The 21,293-nt window shown below is 44.3% G+C and overlaps 1 long non-coding RNA gene across 19 annotated transcripts in view; it reads left to right on the plus strand.

The window, feature by feature from the left end:
* The window catches only part of LOC110404622, a 227,154-nt gene that overhangs the window by 172,283 nt on the left and 33,578 nt on the right, over positions 1 to 21,293 (plus strand). For 17 of the 19 annotated variants that reach the window (XR_002442359.1, XR_002442371.1, XR_002442363.1 and 14 more), the window contains one exon: positions 17,129 to 20,747. This is a non-coding gene — a long non-coding RNA (uncharacterized LOC110404622). The remainder of the gene's footprint in view (positions 1 to 17,128; positions 20,748 to 21,293) is intronic. The other 2 variants (XR_002442362.1, XR_002442374.1) reach the window with 2 other exon arrangements.

Genomic DNA, 21,293 nt, shown 5'->3' on the forward strand with positions numbered 1-21,293 from the left:
AGTCTATAATTCTGTTTTCTTTGTGTTCAGGAGGCTAACACAGCAGTTTGAGTCAGGACAGAACAGGAGCTATGTCTATGGGTGTCTTGATACAGATGTGAATGATGCGTATTCAGTAGAGGACCCAAGCAACCTGGGAGAGGAGAATGGTCTTGGAAGCACACCAAGACACTTAGCTGCTTTCTGATGTTGGCTGGTCTCCCTTAGTGAGACCATCAGCTGCTCCAGAGGAAAGAGCAGAGGCTGGAGCTTCAAGTACCAGAATACGATGAGCTGAGACCTGGGATACTGCTGCCTGGAGGGGATGGTTTGGGGCTGTGCAGGGCACAGCTGGATTGGCTCTGCTGCTTTCTCACAGCAATAGGAGCCACGAATCGCAGAATCATTAAGGTTGGAAAAGACCCCTAAGATCATCAAGTCCAACCACCAACCCATCACCACCATGCCTAATAATCTATGTACTTGAGTGCCACATCTACCCTTTCCTTTAGGAGACTGTGATGTAAAAATCTTCTCTGTGGAGCGGTGGGTGCTGGGTTAAACATGGAGGGATTTGTCATCTGTGAGAGCTCGTGGTAGTTCCTCAAGGTAATCATACCCCTTGGCCTGAGGAGTCAGTGGAACAATCAGATTTTGGCCTCAGAGAAATCCTCGCTGGCTTGAACAAGTGAGACATCTACACTGCTTATTCTGTGTTTTTCATGCGCTTACTGGCTGTTAATTTAGCATTTGACAAGTGAAGCTGGGAAGAGATTATATTATTTTCCCTTTTCACATTTTTTCTATAACTTTATTCTTCATGGCCCTGCAGAAACCAAGTTTCCCCCCTATTGTTCTTGTTATCGGCATTATACATAGATAAAACAATCTAAGAGAGTATTTTTCCTAGTTAGGCAGAGCAGAGATACGATGTACCAAGGGCGCATCTGTCAACATGATGCCCCTGCCTGTCTTTATTTTTGCAGTTTGCTTGTGGTCCATTTAAAATTAGATTACAACTGATTGGTTCCTGCATTCAAACTACTTCACGCAACACTCCATCCACCGGCGTATAAAGCAAAGCTGAGGCGACTGGAAAGCCTAAGGGATCAATTCCAAATATCACTGTGTAATAAAAACCGTATTTCCTTAATTTTTTATTGATTCAGCACTCATTCTCCTGTAATACTGCTGTTGTAATATTAAAACTCAGTGACTGACAGTGGCATTGCATAGAAATGATTTAAATAGCAGTGCAAGGGAAGAAAGCAGGCTTTGTTTTTGCAACAATTTTGCTCAAACTGGCCCAGAGGATCTCCCTTGCAGGGAAGAGAATACTCTGTGCACCTTTTCCCCTTTGAAATAAATCCTCTGTATTTCTGCCAGCCCTCTACCTGCCTGTGAAGTCAACAGGATTCCTGCTGCCAGCACTGCTGGGTGCAGCCTGCAGCCCTCAGAAGTGAGTGTGAACATTTAGTTTGTACATGGAAGCAGGGTTATTTGTGGAGGGAAGGGTCCTGATATTTGCTCACGTGCAAGCCCTGTGTGATACACAGTGCAAAACCCATGAAGAAGAGCAGTCTTGTGAAATGCAAGGAGTTTGGTAATTAATAATAGTAAAACGTGCGCTCCTTGTGGAGGATCTCATGATGTTTGGAAGCACAGAGCCTGTCAGTGAGGTGGGAGCTGGGTGTTGGAGCTCCCTGAAGGGCCTGGAAATCCCAGCCTGTGGGGAATGGGTTGAAATTGTATTATGTGTTGTGAATCTCCGGAGCCTGCGGTGCTGTGCTGACGAGAGGCATTGCTCAGCCTTTGCTGCCCATGAGGCTTCTGTCTGGGGAAGCACAAATGAAGGAGGCGGCTAAAAATGAAATAAAATTGGTAAGAAGATGTATGGGAGATCCAGAGGCTGCAGGATGCTAACTGGTTTCTCTGTCAAGACAAGTTAATCTGCTCTCATACACATCCCCAAACCATAAAGAAGCCATGGCCTAGGGTCCATGTCTGGCCTGTGAGCTGGTAAATGGGAGCAGCCTGCTGCGAGGTCTGGCAGATGGTATTTCATGTTGGAGGAGGCATAAATCTGCAGTGTTTATGTCCAAAACTTGAAAATAAAACCCAGGGCAAGTTTGATCAAACTTGCCCAGGCTGCGATGTGCCAGAAACAGCGACAGAAACTGAACTTGAATGAATGTGTATGTGGGCCAAAACTGCTCAGCGCCGTTTATGGCAGATATGGAGGCAGCCCACGCTGACACCAAGTGACCATTTCATTGGCTGTGCACACTCTGTGCTTGCTGTCGATGCCAGGTGCTGACTACAAGTGACAAAAAGTGGCTCAGCCCTCGGCCCACAACTTCCCACGTCTAAGGGCTGCTTCTGGACTTGTGTTGACTGAAGTCATGCGGATCTATTGATACTGAATGAATATTGAGTGGGCCTCTAAGATAAAGTCATTATTTAGGAGCTCATTAAAGTACTGGCCTCGAAAAGAAATTTCCAGCTGCTAATAACCTCTTCCATCACTGTGTCAAGGATTGCAGCTTCCTACTTCCCATAGAAGGCAACTTGGGCAAAAACAAGTCGTCGGGTTCCTGGTGAAGGCTCTTGGAGCTGTGGCTTTGCTGGAAACTAGGGAGGTTTCCCACTCCTCTCTCTGGGAGCCCACCTTCCCTCTGGGTGCTGTGCAAAGGCCCGCTGCAGCTTAAATAAATACTAATTTGCACTAATGGCATTTAATCCTCTTCAAACCATAATTTACAGTATCAGATTATTATCATAATATCTGATATACAGTTCTTAATGCTTTATTGTTATCCCATTACAGGGAGGTTCTGCTGGCACTGCATATTGTCTATTTCTCTTACAAATGTTCTACAGAAACCTTATTAATTATTAGTCTCATAAAACACCTGTTAATGTTACCATTTTAATAAATCTCCTTCTTAATTAAATTAGGTGGTTCTGATAGTAATCCTCTAATGTCCACTGCCTTTCTGTTCTCATCACAGTCTGATTGTACAGTGGGAAGCAGTGCTCAATTATAATTGATGTAGGCCATAATTCAGAACCAAATTATAACATATAAAGCCATATGATCTTTGAGGAATATAATAGATCTCCACAAGAAAGTGTCATTTGGATTGATTAGTGCTGTTTCTAGAGCCTTGTTAGAGGTGAGAAAAGGCTTAATTCAAAAGGATCTTTTTTCTTTCATTTTTTTCTCATTTTCTTAAATTCATGCACTCCATTCCCTCCTTGATGTGGGCCCCTAACTCACTGCTGTGCTGTGTTCACAACACTTTCCTGCTTGTGTATCAGTTCTACAGATGACTTTTTTTAAAATTTCATAAAGGCAGACTACATGATGATTTTATTTAATGATTTAATAAAACTTTTTCCTCCTGAGATAGGTGCAAGAAATCTTGCTGATCTATTACTGCTGCTACTCAAGCATGAAAGTATGGTTATATATGATACAGCAACACTGAAGCCATAAGCAAAAAAATTAAAAGCGTATCAGAACGAAGACTTTACCCTGGCTGAAAGGTGGCTGGGCACCAGGAAGATTTCCAACCATGGAGCAAACATGCTGCTCACTTGGGTCAGTTCCTCTCTGAGAGGGTGTGCCTTGGGGGAAACCTGTGCTGGGGACCACGCTGGTGCTCACCCCACTCCCATTCCCTCGTATCTGGGGACCTCATGGCCTTGGCTGCTGCTTCTCAGCTTTGTGAGTGGGGATGTGCTATGGGATTAGTGAAGGCTGCTTATCCTTGGGACACCCTAAAGCAAAGAACAGAGCTTTCCCACTGCTGAGATCCTTTCTCCAGACTTATTTTGTAACTGGGGAAAGCCTCGTTACGCTGTTTTGCTGCCAGGCTTTCCTCCCATCACACTCATTTGCTTTCCCCACAGCAGCTGCAGTCATTTATTGCCCAGAAAAGCAACACAGCAAAATGTTATGTGTGGTTTTAATTGATTTTAGTATAACTCAGAAGCTTGTATTTGCAGCAGTTCTTCCTCAGGGCCTCCCCTTGCCCTGCTCCCTCCCCTCCCAGTCCTCCCACTTGTTGTGGACTTCAGTATCTGGCCCCAGTAAACCTCAGTACACTGTTGGCTTCTCCTTGGCCCATTTCATCAGGTGGGTCCCATCTCTTCCATTAACAAATAGACTCCCATGGCTCCAATTTCTGAATCATTTACGAATGAACCAAAAGGGTCACATGGCTTCTTCCTAGGTGATGTGACCCTATTAAAACAAACCAAACCAGAAATCTCTTGTTTTCTTCCTTTTACAACTTTACATGCCAAAACTATTTTGAAGAGAAAAAGCTGCGAGTTTCATGTGGAAGATATTGTAGTGAAATATTTTGATTTTTAAAAGTGAAACCTGTTGGTGTGTTTGGATTATTTGCTTCATATTTTCCCCTCAGTGGGATCTGTCCATTCTTTGATGATAGCTTATTGATACTGTGTACATTTGACGATGTGATTTAGTGGCTATGGTGGTGATGGGCTGATGGTTGGACTGGGTGATCTTAGTGGTTTCTTCGAATCTTAATGATTCTGTGTTCATCTTTGGTTGCTTGTTTGCTCAACCACAGATTTGTTGGGTTTGGGGCTCCCCCTCCTGCCCCATGTGAACCCCACTGTTCAACCTTCCAGGCAGAGACTGAGGAGGGACAGATAACGGTGAGGGCTTCAGTCTCATGTCACTGTAAACTAGAAAGAGTTGGAATTCTATTGAAAGCATCTGTGGAAAATGGGCTCCTAAGGGGGCAGGTGTGACACCAGGTAACTTGCAAGTGCTTGAAAACCCCATGAACAAAATGAAGTCCTGCTTTGGTCCATATAACCAAATTGTGAGCTTTTCTCTAGCACTTTACCAGTGCTTGAGCTGCAGCCATTGCTTGCAGTGGGGCTGCAGGAATTGGGAGAAGCAGATCCTGCAGCCGTGGCATGCAGTGAAGCCTTAGCTCTTGGTGCCCATGCTGGATCTTCCTGTGGGAAAGAGACGATGCCTGTTTCTCCATCCCCTCCTGGCCCTGGGCAGAAGATCTCCCATTCACAGGCACACAATGTGATACTTGACAGCAGTTTCCTGGAGCTGAATGCTGCCTGCCCCGGGTCAGCGTCAGCTCTTCCATCTTGCCTTTGCTATCCGATAGGAACTTCCAGTGTGGCACTGGGAGGGATGCGGTTCTTCAGATGATGAGCCTGTGTTGCTAAGAGACGGCTTCTGGAGGAGTAACAGTCATTAACTTGTTGGGAATGGATAAGGAACCGTGAATTAAAGTAATTTGAAAACACTTCTACCTTCATACATTAATTGCAAGCAGAGGGAAATTATCCTGAAATCTGGGGTGTTCTGGTTACTCTTGCAGTGCAGTGTGGTTGTCCTAATGGGTTTTGCAGATATTTCACAGTGGGGCTGCAGCTGTGGGAGAGTATTGCTGTCCAGCCTTAACAAACGTTGGGAGATGAGGCGTGTCTGTTCTTGCTAGAGAGAGATGATGCAATAGGAGATAATTCATTAATTATTTTGGTTTCAGAGCATTTTGTGGAAAGTTGCACTTCTCTGCAGGGAAAGGAGAACAGGGAATGGAGTCAGTCCTGTCCCAGGCATGCTGTATTGTGTGTCCACAATAATTCTTTGGACCATTTAACAGCACAGATTCACACCTGGTGGCCTTTGCAAGAAGCAGCATCTGCCTCAGGAGGGCCAATCCTGCCCAGCTGCACCTTCCTGACCAGATGAACCTTGCTCCCTCTGCTTCATCCCAGGGTGCTGTGATGCTCAGCGTGGTATGGGATGTAACAGAAAATTTATGTGTGATTTCTCTCTGTTCAGGTTGAGCAGAAACAGCATTCTGTGAGAGAAGTGGGCCTCAGCAGAGCTGAATAGCTCAAAGAATAGGTCCTATCAAGGCTGATAATCTTCCCCAGCGATAGCGCAGTGGATTATACAGCGATTGGATGTGGAGAATGTGCTGACCTTAATCTCCCTTAACTTTGGTTTTCTCTCCCATCAGATAATAATGGAGAAATTACAACATGTGCCATAGAAGATTACACACATCCTGCCACACTTTGCAGATGGCTGATACAAAAATCAGAGACAATGCTAAAACAATTTAAAAGTCCACAAATAAACCAGTGCATTCAGCTTCTTTGTGAGGCTGTGGCTAAGGAAACTGAGCCAGCCGGCCTGAAACGCACAATATCAGTGTAAGCAGATCTTATTAAGATTCTGTGTGGCTGTTAAAGCACCCTCAGCCATTGCTTCCAGCTTAGCATCACTGCTAATGGGGAAGAGAGGGAGGGATTAGTTTAGTCTACTTTGAGACAGCACAGATACATGCAGGAAGCATCCTCTGTTGCTTGAACTTGTTTTTCGCTGACCTGCTATGCAACGAGAAGAGTGCCAAAAATACAGAAGAGTTGGCACATAAAATCCGCTTCTACTCTATCTACAGTGTCAAGGCTAAAAAAAAGTCCTGAATGAGCCTTAGAGAGTCAACAAATCACTGAAATAGCAGCTAAAGAAGGAAGTTCAGCATGAGTTCAACTCATTAAAATTCCCTCTAATGTATGCTCCTGAAAACCAGTGGGCTGAGCGTGATCCTGGCGAGAGAGGAAGGATGCCTGTGAACTTGTACACAAGTAGAAAACGGACAAGGTTGACGTGACCGACCTTCAGCATTGAAGCCTGATTGTTGCTGTCATCTGAGATGGCCATGTGGAAAGAAAAGGTCAGTGGTGCACCTTTTAGCTGGAGGTGGTAAGAAATCAGAGCTCTGCACAGCTTGCTTGGGCAAATCCACACCCGCGTGCAGGAGTGTGTGGCATATCATAGAATCACAGAATCATTAAGATTGGAAAAGACCACTAAAACCATCTACTCTGATCATCCGCTTACCACCAATATTGCCCACTAAACTGTGTCCCTACTACATCTCCACATTTCTTGAACACATCCAGGGACGGTGATACTGCCGCTTCCCTGGGCAGCCTGTTTCAGTGCCTAACCACTCTTTTGGAGAAGAAGGTTTTCCTAATATCCAACCTGAAACATTCCTGGTGCAAATTAAGGCCATTCCCTCTCATCCATACTGATGATGTGGGTTTCTGCTAGTATTAACACGAGGTCCCAAAGGACAGGGCAACTGGGTGAAAGAGTGGACATGGTGGAGTGTGAACATAATGGTTCATTTAGAAAGCGTGCTTTATTAATGGGAATATTTGGTTGAAAAGTAGATGATGCCTATGAGCAACGAAAGCATTCCTTTTCCATTCTTCCATGCAGACAATGTGGGGAAAAGGAGACTTGAGCCTCCTGTGTGTACCTTATGCAGACTTCTCATCAACTCCAGTGGGAGTTCTGCTGAGGAAGTGCAAAACAGGGCTGGTGACTTGATTTCCATTTATTCAATAGTTCTGAGATTGAAAACGATAGAGACTGGGCAGAAGAAATAACAGGGGCATCTCATATCCATGCGTCGCTTCATTAAACATCTGAAAAAGGCAATGAAAAAGCAGAGATTGTAGAATAAGATTTTCAGACAGCAGAATGATAGCATAAAAGACTCTGTCCTCTGCTTGTACAATACACGTGGTCACAAAAATAAGGGCAGCAAACTATCTCACTGTATAATAGACAAGAATTTTCATAGCTGCTATTTTGAATGCACAGACAGTAGAAAACTGCTTTACACAAGAGAGTCACTTGTTAACTTTGGATGTGTGATATGTGAATGTGTAACTGAGATAAAAAATCACGTGGTCTTATCCTTCTCCTTGACATGAGGTATTTGCATTCAGAAGCTCAAGAAGTTACACTGAGCAGCTAAGAAATATATGTCAACATATTGTAATGCTGACATTGTGTGCAAGAAAATTAGTCTTTGCAAAACTTATTTGCATTTGTTGCAGTTTTAAATAGAAAATATTTGATCAAGCTTTGCCCCCTGAATACAGTTTAAAAAAAAAGAATGACGAGTCCACAGATTTCTGCAAAACTGCTGGAAAGCGTAATGGCTCCTGAAGGCAGGAATTGCTCTTCTGACCTTGCAGAGAGGTGGCCATGGAAAACAGAGGAGTCCTCCCATTTTCAGACCCATCTTTTGGAAGTGGCAGCATCCAACCTCTCATCTCCTCCTTTCTGAGTCTGAGTGGTGGGGATGGAGCGATGCTGTGGTTCATTAAACCTAAAGGGCCCAAGTCTGAGGGGTTTCTGTTTCTCCTTGATTACTCTTTTTGCTCAAGAAGAGATTGATGTGAAAAGCCCCCTTTGTGTGTGGGTGATTTGTCTTCCAGCTCGGCTCCAGCACCGCCTGGATGGTCCCTAGGTGTGGTGCAGTGGAGATGCTCCAGATACTTTTCTGATGCTGGGCAGTTTGTAACATTAATTTGTACTTTGATACCATGGTGATTGGTTGGTTTGTTAGTTTTTGAGGTTTGTCTTTTTGTTTTAGGAAAAAAGGAGTGTGTGCAATGACTTGTGTTAGCTAAGTGCCATCAGGTCCTGCGGCAGGCAGTGAGCGCGGTGATTCCAGCTGTCTGCACATCAGGACAGCTGCTTACTCCTGCCCACCTGCCATCTGCCTGGCACAGATCTGCTGAGGCAGGTCAAGCACAGAGGGTCAGGAGAGGGATTCCCTGGGCACTCCTAGCCTTGTAGTTGGTCCCTGCTGGTGGCACCTCTGGTATAAGGGTAAGGAGGTGACGGGAACATCTCAGTCCCTGCACTGGCATCCAACCTCATGGTCCAGTGCTGTTGCTGGAAAGCAGCACATATCACAGCCACAGCGAAGCTGCAACCTCCACAATCCAGATGCGTTACAGCTGAAAGAGCTGTGCTCCCTAATGGACACACACCGAGTTTTCGAGCATCTGCACATCTTCTCCTGATTGTCCTTGTGTCAAGGAGCACTGCGCTCACTGCTGAACGCCAGCAGAGGCTCTTCTAAACTGGTGTGATTTTGTCTGTGCCCATTGCTTGGTGCTTTCAGGATGAAATGGAAGGCAGAAAGAAGGATGGAGATTAAATGAGCAGTGTGAGGAGCCTGAGCTTGAATTTTGGGATGGCAGTTACTGGTGCTGGTGGCTCTGAAAAGCGTAAGGGGTTGTGCTTTCTTCTTATATCTGTGTGATGCTGGAGGAACACCAGGCAACTCCCTCTTGATCATTCTCTAAAAGGTTTTTCTGGGGAAGGAGTGGAATACGTGAAGAAGCAATAAACTGAATACTGTGAGGTGGGACAACCAACTGCTATGTTTTTCCTGGGGCAGCTATGGGAGAGCATCCCATAGGGGTATGAGCTGGGGCTACAACCCCTGCTCCCAGCTGGGTTCCCTAGCACGTAACTCCTCACTAATCCAAACTGCACACCCATGGAAGGAAGGGAAATGTTTGAGGTTGATCCTAAGGGATTTTTTCTTTTTTTTGAAATTTTGTCTGAAACATCAGTATCTAATATCTTTTTTTTTTTAATGAGCTTGGTTAAAATGAAATGGAAGAGGGTGGCTCTTTTCCTGTGGCATGGAGTCAGTTTTTAAAAGATACAGTTATAAGTAATTTTACTTTAAAATTAGATTTCAAATGGTGCCCCCACATGCTAAAAGAATGTATCTCTGTCTCTCTCTCTATATATATTTCAAGGTTTAAGGACCAGGCATTTTTTGACCCAATTTGGCCAACTCAACAGTTCAGTAGTGTTTCAAAATACCTGTCTGAATCCAGATTTGCATATTCTAGAAAAAAAAATCCCTTCCTAAAAAAAGAAATCACTAAGCTCTCCACTGGCATCACCCCTGGGCTTGTCCTTGTGGTAGGAAGGAGGTTGGTTCCTATCCTCCCAATAGATTTTTATTTTTTTAATTTTAGTAAGTAAAACTCATGCATACTGTAAACACACCAAAAAGCGCACGCCTTATTGAATTTTCAGAGATAAGTATTTTAAATCCAGTCTTTCCCAAAGCTCCAGACATGCATTATTTACAGTGGAGAATAATAATGTAACAAAGCTGTATTATATTAAAATTGTTCCATAAAATATTACGATTATCATTTTTTGTGGCTTGACTTAAGGTGCACAGTTTATATAAAACAATATGAATTATTTTATGTTACAAAAAATTATTCAGTGTGGGCTCTGTGTATTACAGTTATTAATCTTTCTATTTAAATGCAAATTTTTCCTTTCAACGGAGAGCTAAAGATACTTTTTATATAACTAATAAAACACAACTTTGATCTTCTGATCCCTCATCAGGGAGATGGCTTTCTCAGTTGTGCTTGGGACGTCTCTGCCAGAACATGGTGTTCTTTTACAGCAAGCATGCTTTCTTCATAAATACACTGAATATTGTTTCCTGCTAAAAATGAAATATTTGTACAGCAAGGTGTTACTTGGAAAATCCTCAGTTGCTTTGTTTTTGTAATAAGAGAGGAGAGCCAAAAGAGCTATGTCCTTTTTGTGGGGAGATGTGAAGAAGGAGATGAGTTTATCCTTAGAAAGTCTTTGAGTCCTTTGAATTTGCTGCTTTGAGAAACTTTAAATCAAGGCATCTTTGAGCAGGCTGGTGTCAGCTTGAATGTGACCTGGTGGAATAGCTCAGTCCTGGGAGTCAGACTGGGTGGTCAGAGCTCATCCTCTAGACATAGAGCCACGGTTGAAGAACCATCAGGCTTCTTCGTTGCCAGAATATCTGTGCTAGTAAGCTTCATGTTGGCTGCATGATACTGTACTGTTTGAGGGATGTGGGAGCAGCTGGTTCTCTGTGAGGGTTGTAGACTTCTGGCCTGGTTTCCTCTTTGCTTTTCATGGCTGCAGAAGGTGGGAGAAATGGCCCAGTCAAACTAGAAGGAGACTTCCAGTGTTCTTCCGGGAGCTGCCACCACCAGATGTTTGCACAGGTCTTACCATACGTGCAAGAATGCAGTGTTGCTCAAGGAGAGAATTAACTTATAGCTATCAGATAACTTGTGTCTCAAAGCAGAAATCATGTGTCTTTTGTGTGATTTTAGGCTAATTTCTGCCAGTTCTTGTTCTGATAAGTACTGCTATTACTCGAAGCAGCTCCAAGGAGGGCTTCCTTAGTGAGTTTTCTAGTGCTTGACTTCCAGCTACCAGTGTTACGTGCGGAGGTTGAAAGCAATATGGCACCTCCATCTTCCAGCCTTGCCTAAGCATGGACTACCCATTCCATGTCCTGAGAAATGGTGTGTCCTGCAGCTGGGATCTTTCTCATTTTCTCCCAGGTCCTGTGTGGGCATGTTGTCCTCTGTCTGCTGCACACCCCCGTTCTCCTTGTTAGTTTTGGTCTGAGTAACCCAAAGTGGGAGCTTGGCTGCTTCAGCCAGTGGAAATACATGTAATTGAAGAGGCTAAAGCAGGGAGCGGTGTTATAATTAGCTGGCCATATTAGGCATTTTACAATTCTGACACCTCACAAGAGTGGAAGTTTAATGAGAATGGAGAGAGGCTCAAAAGCAATCCATTTTCCTGGTAAAGAGTGTAATGAAGGTGTGAAATGATGCACAGCTAACTAAACCTGCCTGTAATAGCCTCTCTGTTATAATGTAGTGATCTGACAGACATTAGAAAAAACAAGACAGCGTGCATGTATGTGTGTGTGTGTATATATATATATATTATGTATATTCCTTTCCTTACAATGGCAGATATAAAATAGCTTCACATGCAGGTCAGGTGCGAAAATACGTAAAGAGCTACTTATGAACCAAAGTGCTCATTTACAGTGGGTGCAGCCCAAGGAACGTGCTGCAGGAGTGTGTCCTACAGGGGATGTCTGGGGGACACGTGGCTCAGGAGCAGCCTAGGCTGGGCCAGCTCTGCTGTGGCACAGTGTGGGTCTGCGACCCGCTTGCAGTCCCTGCAGAAAACCACAGTGAATTCCCTGTGGATCTGCCAAGGTGGAGAATTAGCATAAAGGTGTTTTCTGACTATTTGCTTGAGAAGATGCTGCATCTCAGTTTGTTAGTTTAAAATCAAGTGGTAGCAGCTGTAAGCAGTGTACTTTGCATGGTGAAACCCTGTAGTGTGTCACTGTGATCACATTTCTTTGCCTTCATTTGCTAGCAAAGCATCAGATTAAGGTGGGCACAGAGGGAACTGGAATGAGCAGGGCACCTGTGTGCCTTCTGGTGGCACGTGGAGAGCAGCCCTCTGAGGGCCCCTTTGCACCTGGTGGTGCTTTGCTGTGCAGCAGGAGGTATTGGCACAGGCTGCCCAGGGAATGGTGGAGTCACTGTCCCTGGAGGTGGTCAAGAACTGTGGAGATGTGGCACTGAGGGATGTGATCAGTGGGCACGGTGGGGGTAGGTCAGTGGTTGGACTGGGTGATCTTAGAGGTATTTTCCCACCTGAATGATACTGTGATTCCATTCTAGAAGCCCACCTGCGGGAGGGAGCAGGAGCCTGCTGGGCTGAGGATTGAGGGCTAGAGCTCTTGTAAACATTGGGCGAGGAGGTGAAGTATAAAAATTAGGATAAACACATGGTTAATTGTAGTCAGGATGTAAAGTCCTGAGACAATAAATTCCAGCTCACGCAAATACTTCTATGCTGTTTCCTTCACTTGTCAGGACTTGCATGATATGGCTGAGCTTCCACATAGCTGCTTGTGGCAGATGATGGAGGCTTCTCAAGTGTAATTGGAGAGCATCAGCACTCTGGCTCTCCTGCAGGGAGCCCCGCATCCTGATGGGTGGCTCCTCTCAGGAACACACGAATCCTATAGGAAAGAGGCTTCTTATCAAGATCTCCATCACATTATTTGTGGTAAACAACACTTGTATTTCCCTATTGTGTGTATGCTCTAGAGGCTTGCCTTTGTGCTCAAATTTGTTTTTGTTTAGTATGTCTCAGAACTTGGAATAATGCAAATATTGGCAAAATACGTGGGAACACTATGTAAACAGTGCATAAGCTTTCTTATGTACTCCACATCTTCTCCAGTATATTTAAATGATCCAGCTATGCAGTTACAGCACATCTATTAATACAAGTTAATACAAAGATATAATTGTTTTATGGGCTCACTTAAGTTATATTTTTATGAAGAGAACAACAGGATCCCCTGGGACACTGTTGTACAAATAACGAACACAGGAGCTCAATTAGTGAAAGAAGAGAAAAGAAAGGTGAGGCATGAATAATGTAAAATAGAGCACAACTCAGCAGGCGTATTAGTTTGTATAATATACTGTTTCTTATACATTAAAAGACTGTGCTGAGGAATGAAGCTTTCCCTTTGGCAGTTTTCTAAACAGAGGTTGTCAGAATTTTTTTTTTGCAGTTTTCTGACTTGAGACAAGAAAAGTCGATTCCTTAATTCTAAATTGATGGAGATGTCACTTTGATACTTCTGCTTACTTTTTTCATTTCAGAAAGAGCAGAAATTGCCCAGAATTATTTCTTCATTTCATGTGCCCCTGAGATTCCAACTAGGAGTGTTATTTTTGTCCATATGATTTAGATTAGTGTTTTTCAGGTGGGAATATATAAAAGTATGAGCCTCAACCGTTGACCAGAAAGTAAAGAAATCAAGAAGTGAGTCTACGGAAATAAACCTAATCCCTGTCCTTTTTCCTTAGAAGCCAACAGCGTGTTTCCAACAAGGTGAGACCAGATAACAAAATGCTGCACTCTGGCCCGTGCCTGCAGAGCTCTTTGGTATTGTGACTTCTGAAGCCCTTGATGCCTTTGCTAGAACAAAGCCTTGGTTTCCTTTCTGATCTCCTGAGAGAGCCTAAGGGCTAGCAGGGCTGTTTGCGGTGCGTGCGATACAGGCTCTGCGCTGAGTTCAGAGACTTGAGAAGCTGATTTCATGCAGCTTCACAGGCTTTAATCCTGCTCTCGTGGTAGTTCTCTCTCAGGGACTGCTGAGTGCCCATACTGGCCAGCAGTCCCATGAGGAAAGCGTATCTCTGCGGAGTGCAGGGAATAATCCCCCAGAAAGTGGTGCCTAAGAAGAAAGGAAATTATTGGCACATGTCATTTCCATCAAAAGCGCTTCTCCATCAGCTAGTTCAAAGTGGTTGTCGCTGTAACCTTCTTCTGTCAATCACTGTTCCCATGTATTATATAGGGCTTAGTGGTGAAACTACTTCAGAGCAAGTGTGAAAATACGTATTTTGCAAATTGACTCTTCACCATCTCTGAAGGAAAACTGAGGAAGATGCTGACACAAGCAGAAGTGGGATTTGTAAAGGACCTTTTCCAGGGTGGAGTCAGAGTGGTCAGCACCAGCTCGTGGCCTAGGGGAAGGTGTGGGGCAGTGGGATTCAGATGAATTCAGCAGTTTCACTGCAATCTCAGCATCCTGCCGCCATGGGAAGAGAAAAGGTATTTTCAGAGCAAAGGTTATCTTCATAAAGTGTCTTGAAAGAATGCATGAATTTTTCCCATTCTGAAACAGTGGTTTGTTTCTCAATTACCTTTACATTCTTGCATGGAATTAGAAATTACGCAATTCCTTTGACCTCCTAAATTGGCATTATATTGCTAAATATGTTAAAGCTTGAGTTGCTTTTTTTTTTTTTTCCTGTCACCAAAAATTGACATTGCCACTGCTGCAAAGATGTTGCGAGCCAGAGTTTGGAATGGGCTTATTTTGATTAGAGTTGGTAAACAATTCTTGCATTTTTATCAGTATTTTGCCAATGCTGCCGCTGGGTTTGCAGGCACAAGAACACAGCCCTGTTCTCTGTTTGAACAATAATCATGCTGGCTCCCTGTGCGGGCAATCCCAGAAAGCAGTCTTGAAACTTCCTTTCAGAACATTACATGCTGCCTGTCTGAAGTCAGCACGCAGAAGGGAACCAAGAGAAGCAGTCTTGCTTCGTTTAATAGTGTGCGAGCCTCACAATGTTTCAGTTTATATTATTCTGGAGATAAAAATCTTTAAATACTGAAGGAGCATACAGGGTACAAGCATTCTATTGACAGTTTTCTATGCTATCATAACCATGGATTCATCTGCTTGTCCTTATGTTAGCAATTTAATTTTAATCCATGGCAATAATGAAAAATTGCATTACTAGGGAAAAACAAACTCTCTATTGCCTGCCTGCATTCCTGTTATTTTTAGGGAAGGGAGTTGCATTTTGTGTTGACAATAACAGACTATCTTTAGGACTTATGTGAACATCTATGAGCAAGAAAAATAGATTTGCTAATGTATTGTCAACAGAGGAAAATAGATTGTAGCTCTTGTGTCCCAGTGCATATCTGGACCATCTGTACCCTTGGTGCTTTTTCCCTGCAATTTGCCTCAGGGAAGGCTGTTCAAGGTTGTTGTCCCGACTGTGTGGGGCAGCTGATGTGGCTGCATGGCGGGGCATAGCATGGACAGGGAAGAGCATTTGGCACAGGCGGCTTGGGAAATTTGTATCAAATGGTAGCCCTTGACCCATGGGAGAACTTGCTTCTTTTGGGGGTCTGGTGTGGATGCCCTCCGAGGAGCAAAGGCACATCCTGGAGGCTCTGCTATCACAAGGTTTCACCATCACGATGCCACTGTAGGCACAGACTTGTTGGAAACTGGGAATAATTCAAAATCTGAAGCTATTCAGATCAGGGAGCAGACTTGAGTAAGTGCTCATGAGTATTACAAAAGAATAATTTGGATTCCATTTTTTCATAATTTAATCTCTCTATATATACACTACTCAAAAACCCTACAAAATGGAACACAGAATGAGATTTCTTTCCCTTAGTTTATTTTTTTCTCAATTCTTGCAAAGAATCTTCTATTACAATTTTGAGGTTTATTAAAAATAATAATAATCCTAGGGGAAATGTGTACTCTTCTTTATTAAACTACATAGAACATATTCTTGAGAGTTGCTCACACTACTCCCACACACACCTTCCTACATATGAGGTAAATTAAGAATGTCACTATCTTTAATGCCAGAAGTATTTTCATCTTCCACTGCAAATATGCGGTGATGTATCTAGAATAGCACTATCAGGGGAAGAAATCTTCACTTGAACAGGATTTAGCTGTTAGTGTTCGTTTTCTACATACACTTAGTATTTTATCCATAGGGGATATTTTTCATCAGTGGGATTGTGTTGGTTGCAGGTAAAAAGAGGAAGAATACTTATCATAGAATCATAAAGATTGGAAAAGACCTCTAAGATCATCTAGTCCTACCGTCAACGTGCCACCAATATTACTTACTAAAGCATGTCCCCAGTTACTACGTCTGCCCTTTCCTTTAAGACATCCAGGGATGGTAACTCCAGCACTTCCCTGGGCAGTCTTCCAATGCCTCACCACTCTTTCTGAGAAGAAATTGTTTCTTTATATCTAAAAATGTTCTGAGTCCATCCTGGTGGCCTGGTTCAGAGTCTTGCAGAGTTCAAGAGATGCCAGCCACAGACAATGCGCTTGCTGGTGGGATGGTGGGTGCTGGGAACCCATCCAGCACATGAGCATTGCCTTCACCAATTGGGTCTGTGCCAAACTGCTGGCTGCAGCAGGGCAGCAGAAGGGAGGAGAGACTTGAGAGCTAACCTTGTGTCTGTGCTCCTGCCTCTGTGACTAATTGCTCTGAAATTTGCACGTGTAATAGCTCTCACTTTTCCTAATACCACTTACTAGGTTAGCATTTAAAAAGGATGTATTTTCTTGTCATTAAAAGTGCTAGATGCAAATGGAGAAGGAGATAGCTATGCCTTGCTTAATAATTAAAATAGTGCCGCAAATTTCAGGGATTGCAGTCAGGCTCCAGAGACTGCCTGATCCCATGTCCAACTTGCAGCACAGGACAGAAATTCACCCAGTGCACCACTCCTCTGTGGGAACATACAAATTAGAAATTTCAAGGGCTGTTGAGCATAGTGAATTTCCACTGTGGATCAGCACAAATTTATTTGGCATAGGAGATTCGGTAACTGTGATACACTGGGGAAGTTCATATTGTGCAGTGGCCCTAAAACTCACCCTTCCTCCTCTGGTATGCTGAGACCCAGTGCTGAGATGTGTCTAATACAAAGCAGGTAGGATACCAGCTGACGCGAGCAGATTTCTTGCCTCTTGTTGCTTTTTCATTATTCGTCTTAGGATCATCTCCTTTGCTATTTATATTCAACATAAATAATAATTAAACATAGGGGCAGAGGTGCGATGGTGTGAATGTGAAGGAAAAACTCCACGTCCCTGAAGGGGAACCAAGCCACGGAGCTAGCTGGGACCGGAGGAGTCTGGGAAGCGCGGTTCATCACAAGAGCTTGCTGGAGAGCAGGAAGGCATTAACATGTAAGTGCTACTCTTAAGTGGCCAGAATATAGCGATTAAAGTGCTCTTGCTGTGTGATCTTGGGCTTCTTGCTCTTTCTGTTCCTTAATTAATTTCCTCTTTCATTTCTGTATTAATAAAAACAAATCACCTGCTTCCTGGGAGGCGGGGGGTTTTATTCATTCATGTTTGCAAACAGCTTGGAGAACTGAGGAAGGGAGGAAGAGGCTGCAGAACTGTGAAGCCTGTATGCAGTGCGTGAAAGATATATGACAAGATTTTATTCCTGGGCAGTCTGATAAATTGACATGTTTGTAAGGCTTTTTCCTTTTTTTGCCTTATTTCTTTTTCTGACACTGTCAAATAAGACACAACTTTTGTCTTCAGTGTGATATGTAGATGAATGGCTACACTTCAATTTTGGATCAGTCAGTACCTTTGTTTCAGGCTTCTTTCTTACATGGGTGTTTATGAGGAAGAACACTGGTCAGTGACCGCAGCGTTGTCTGTCAGCAGGTCATACGTTTAAAACTGTGCTGCAATTAAAAATTGTTCCATTATTCCATTTTTATGGAACAAACATGGATTTATTTCTTGGAGTGAAGTTCTGCGTTCTTCTGTTTCCAGTAAGATAGCTGCTGCAGAGCTTATCCTGCATGAGACCAAGATGTACAGATAGGGAGTTTCCTGATAGATATGTAGAGTCAGTTGACCACTGCAATCAGAAATCATATGTTGCACTCAAATTCTTATTTTTAATGTGAAAATGTATTTTTAACTATGTAGAAAATATATATAAAATGTATTTTTTACATGTTTTTAACTATGAAAATGAACTTGATCAAGATCTTGCAGCCTAGAGAGCTAACAGGCAGCAACTGGCCAGATGCTTCCTATGCGTTGTCTGAAGTTTTGTCTGGTATTCAGTGAAGGCTGACACACACACTTGAGAGGAAGACATCTGCTATCAGTGGATAGCACTGACATCTTCTCTCCTGGTGAGTAATGCAAACAAAAATGACATTCCTTCCTCCCTGTACAAACCAGTCCCAGGATGGAAGCAACACTAAAAGCCAGCATCTCTCCTCTTGTAATGTCTAATAGCAATGTCTAATTCTGGATGTTCAAAGCTATTTCCCTTAAGGTTACCCTGTGATGTGGAACATGTTTTGCACAGGCGATGCTATACGAGAGCAGCTCGGCACACTTCAGTATGCGGCGAGTTCCTTGGTCAGGGTTCCCCTTGGAGTTCCTCAGCAGGCTTTAAGGATGTGTCATCCTTTGAGTCATCTATTACCTTTAAAGCAGCATTCCTCATTGAAAGCTGTTTTGTTTTCAACTCTTAAAACTTTACACGGAGCACTGCATTTCACAGTCCTGTGATACACACTCTGAAGGGGGAGTGGGGCTGAGGCAAGAAGATGAGAGCTGCCTTTGGGACTGCATGGGTCTGTCTATGGTGTGCAGGTTCACACCTTGTCTGTGGTATGCCCTTTTCATCAGCAAATTTTTCTATGTCCTTCCCCAGTTTGCTTCTCCCAAGGATTTTTAGATGCAGTCGCTGCCCTCTCAGACAAATGGGAGCTTAAATTACTCCTGGGTGTTTGCAGTTTGCCTCTTTTAAATCCCTCTTCTGATGATCCCATTTCCCACCTTGGACTGAAGCTCCGTGTCCTGATCTTCTGTCCCTCTTGTGTACTGGGGCTTTGTGTTTCCCTCGTGCTTCACCTGGGCTCCCCGTGGGGTGGAAACCTTCAAGAGGGCAGGGAGATGAGGAACCATCTGCCTTCACAGGATGGCAGCTCATTCTGGGGGAGATTTCCATGTTGTTTCCTCAGCAGCTGCCATTGAAATCTTGATGGAGGCTGCCAGGACCAAGTCCCTGGGTATCCCAAAGTGGTGGGGCCATCAGAGCCCAGGTCTGGTGAATGCTTTGTGTAAAGACCCCCTGCTGATAAGGCCATCCATACAGTTCCAGAAATTCTGAGCTAATTGCACAAGAGGTGAAGCTCCTGTATGGCAATGATCGATTTGGCTTCAAGCCCTGCGGAGCAGACAGCAGCTGATGAAAACCAAAGCCCAGGCATGTGATTGCAGATCCTTAATCCAGCTAAAATACCATGATGCTTGACCTCATTAGAAAAAAGGCCACGAAACATCTCTCTCTGGGTTGTTCCTTGCTGTGTCCAGTGATATACTGGGAGTTTGGCCAAGTATTCCTCTCTCTCTGGTGAAAGGCTGTGCTTTCCTCTCTGCCTTGGAAATACTCAGACTCAGAATGAACTCCAGGACTGACTATTTGAGGTCTCTGTATTGATAACTTGCATTAAAATTCATCTATGGGGAGGTGAGAAAATGCCATCATTTCCATATGTGTGGCTTAATTTTCTGTACTGGTTGCCTGCACCCTGTGGGTAGTGGATGAAGTGGTCCTACAGGGTGACTTGGTTTTTACAGAGAGTTCTCTGTATCCCAGCACTCTTCTTTCTCTTGCCCTTCTCAGTTCAGCACAGGTCCCAGCAGAGCAGAGTAATCTTGCCTTTCATAGCTGCACTGCAGGCAGGGGACGGGGTAAAGGGGGTTTGGTTGGCATTTGCAGACTAGAGATGACTGATATTTCCCTGTAGCTGGTAATACTGCCTCTTGATTCACCAAGGAGCATTAGAGCAGCTTGGTGAAAACCAGCCGAGCGTCATCAGTGATTTGTTGTGGTCATTAGCACAGCATGCAGTCCTGCAGCCGTGGGCTCCTGATGGAATGCAGCATTGTGGGGTGCTGCCTGTAGGGATCTGGGGCTGCCTGAGGCACCCACCTGCAGTGGCTCTGTCTGCACCGATCACTGTTAAATGTCAATAAGAGCCTATGAGGGAGAGACCAGAGGAAATGGAAATGGCAGCTCAGTGGGCAGTGACAGATAGCGCGCTGGGGCACACTGGAGAATGACTGATTTATTTAGGGCTCAGTTCAGTAAAGATTCAGTGGGATGGAGCTTTGGCTTAGCGTGGGATGGGGGAGATGCTAGGAATCCAGTACTCCAAGCCTTTCCCAGCACAGCACTTTGGCATTTAATTATTCCCTTGTATAGTATCAGGGCTAGCCCCTTTGCCTCGCTACCAAGCTCAGGTGCTGTGAGATTTTCAGGTGCTGCAGCAACACAGAGGGGAGTTTGGGACACGGGGTTTGGGGGTTCTGGACTCAACCCAACCTCATGGTAGTGATGCTGGGGAGATGCAAGCCTGCAAGTGTAAGCTCTGCTTACTTTTCCAACTTTTGCTGGCAGCAGCAGGGGTGGGGTGGTGCTGGGGCAATCTGACCTAGGGCCTGTACCTCATTACTAATCTTGGGAACCTCTCTTGCCCCACCGCTAATCGAGACAGTAAGACGCAAGCCGACCACACCCTGCAAACCTCTGCTGTGATGTAGCCCAAACTCCATGCCTAACCTTTGCTATGCATCTTCTGCATCCAGAATGCATGTCTGCTGTGGTCCAACATGGTAGGTATTGCCACACTTAATCAAACCAGCGATTCATCCCCTCTGGGAGCCTTTCTGGGGTGTGGGTGGCACCAGCTGCTTCCCAGGGAGGTGTGAAAGGGCCCTGGCAAAGAACTCTGCAATGTCCACAGGGATGTCGCGCCCTAGCATTGGTGTTTGGCCAGGAGATCAGCCTTGTCTCATGTGAAAATACAGCAAAACACTGCCACAGAGTATGGAGAGAATGAGGAAAAGGCCTACAAATCCTCCCTGTTTAAAATGCCACCTGAGGAAGGCAGCTGCCCCTCCCTGCAGCTGCCCCTTTTCTTTCCTGCAAAAGATTTCTCTTTGGCTGACAGCAGCAGTTATGATCAGGTTGTGTCAGATTTTAAGTTCAAGAAGTGACCGGTTTGTGAGACTGATGTGTCAGAAAAAATACTGAGGTGTGGGCAAACCCAGACACAGCAGGAGCACTGCTGTCCCTCAGGGCTTCCTCCTTCTTCCTCTGCCAGCACATCTGTTGGGTGAACTCCACACTGCATGAGTCCTTATAGTGAGAGAGGCAGA

The sequence above is a fragment of the Numida meleagris genome, chromosome 11 (assembly GCF_002078875.1).
Source record: "Numida meleagris isolate 19003 breed g44 Domestic line chromosome 11, NumMel1.0, whole genome shotgun sequence".
Taxonomy (NCBI): Eukaryota; Metazoa; Chordata; class Aves; order Galliformes; family Numididae; genus Numida; species Numida meleagris.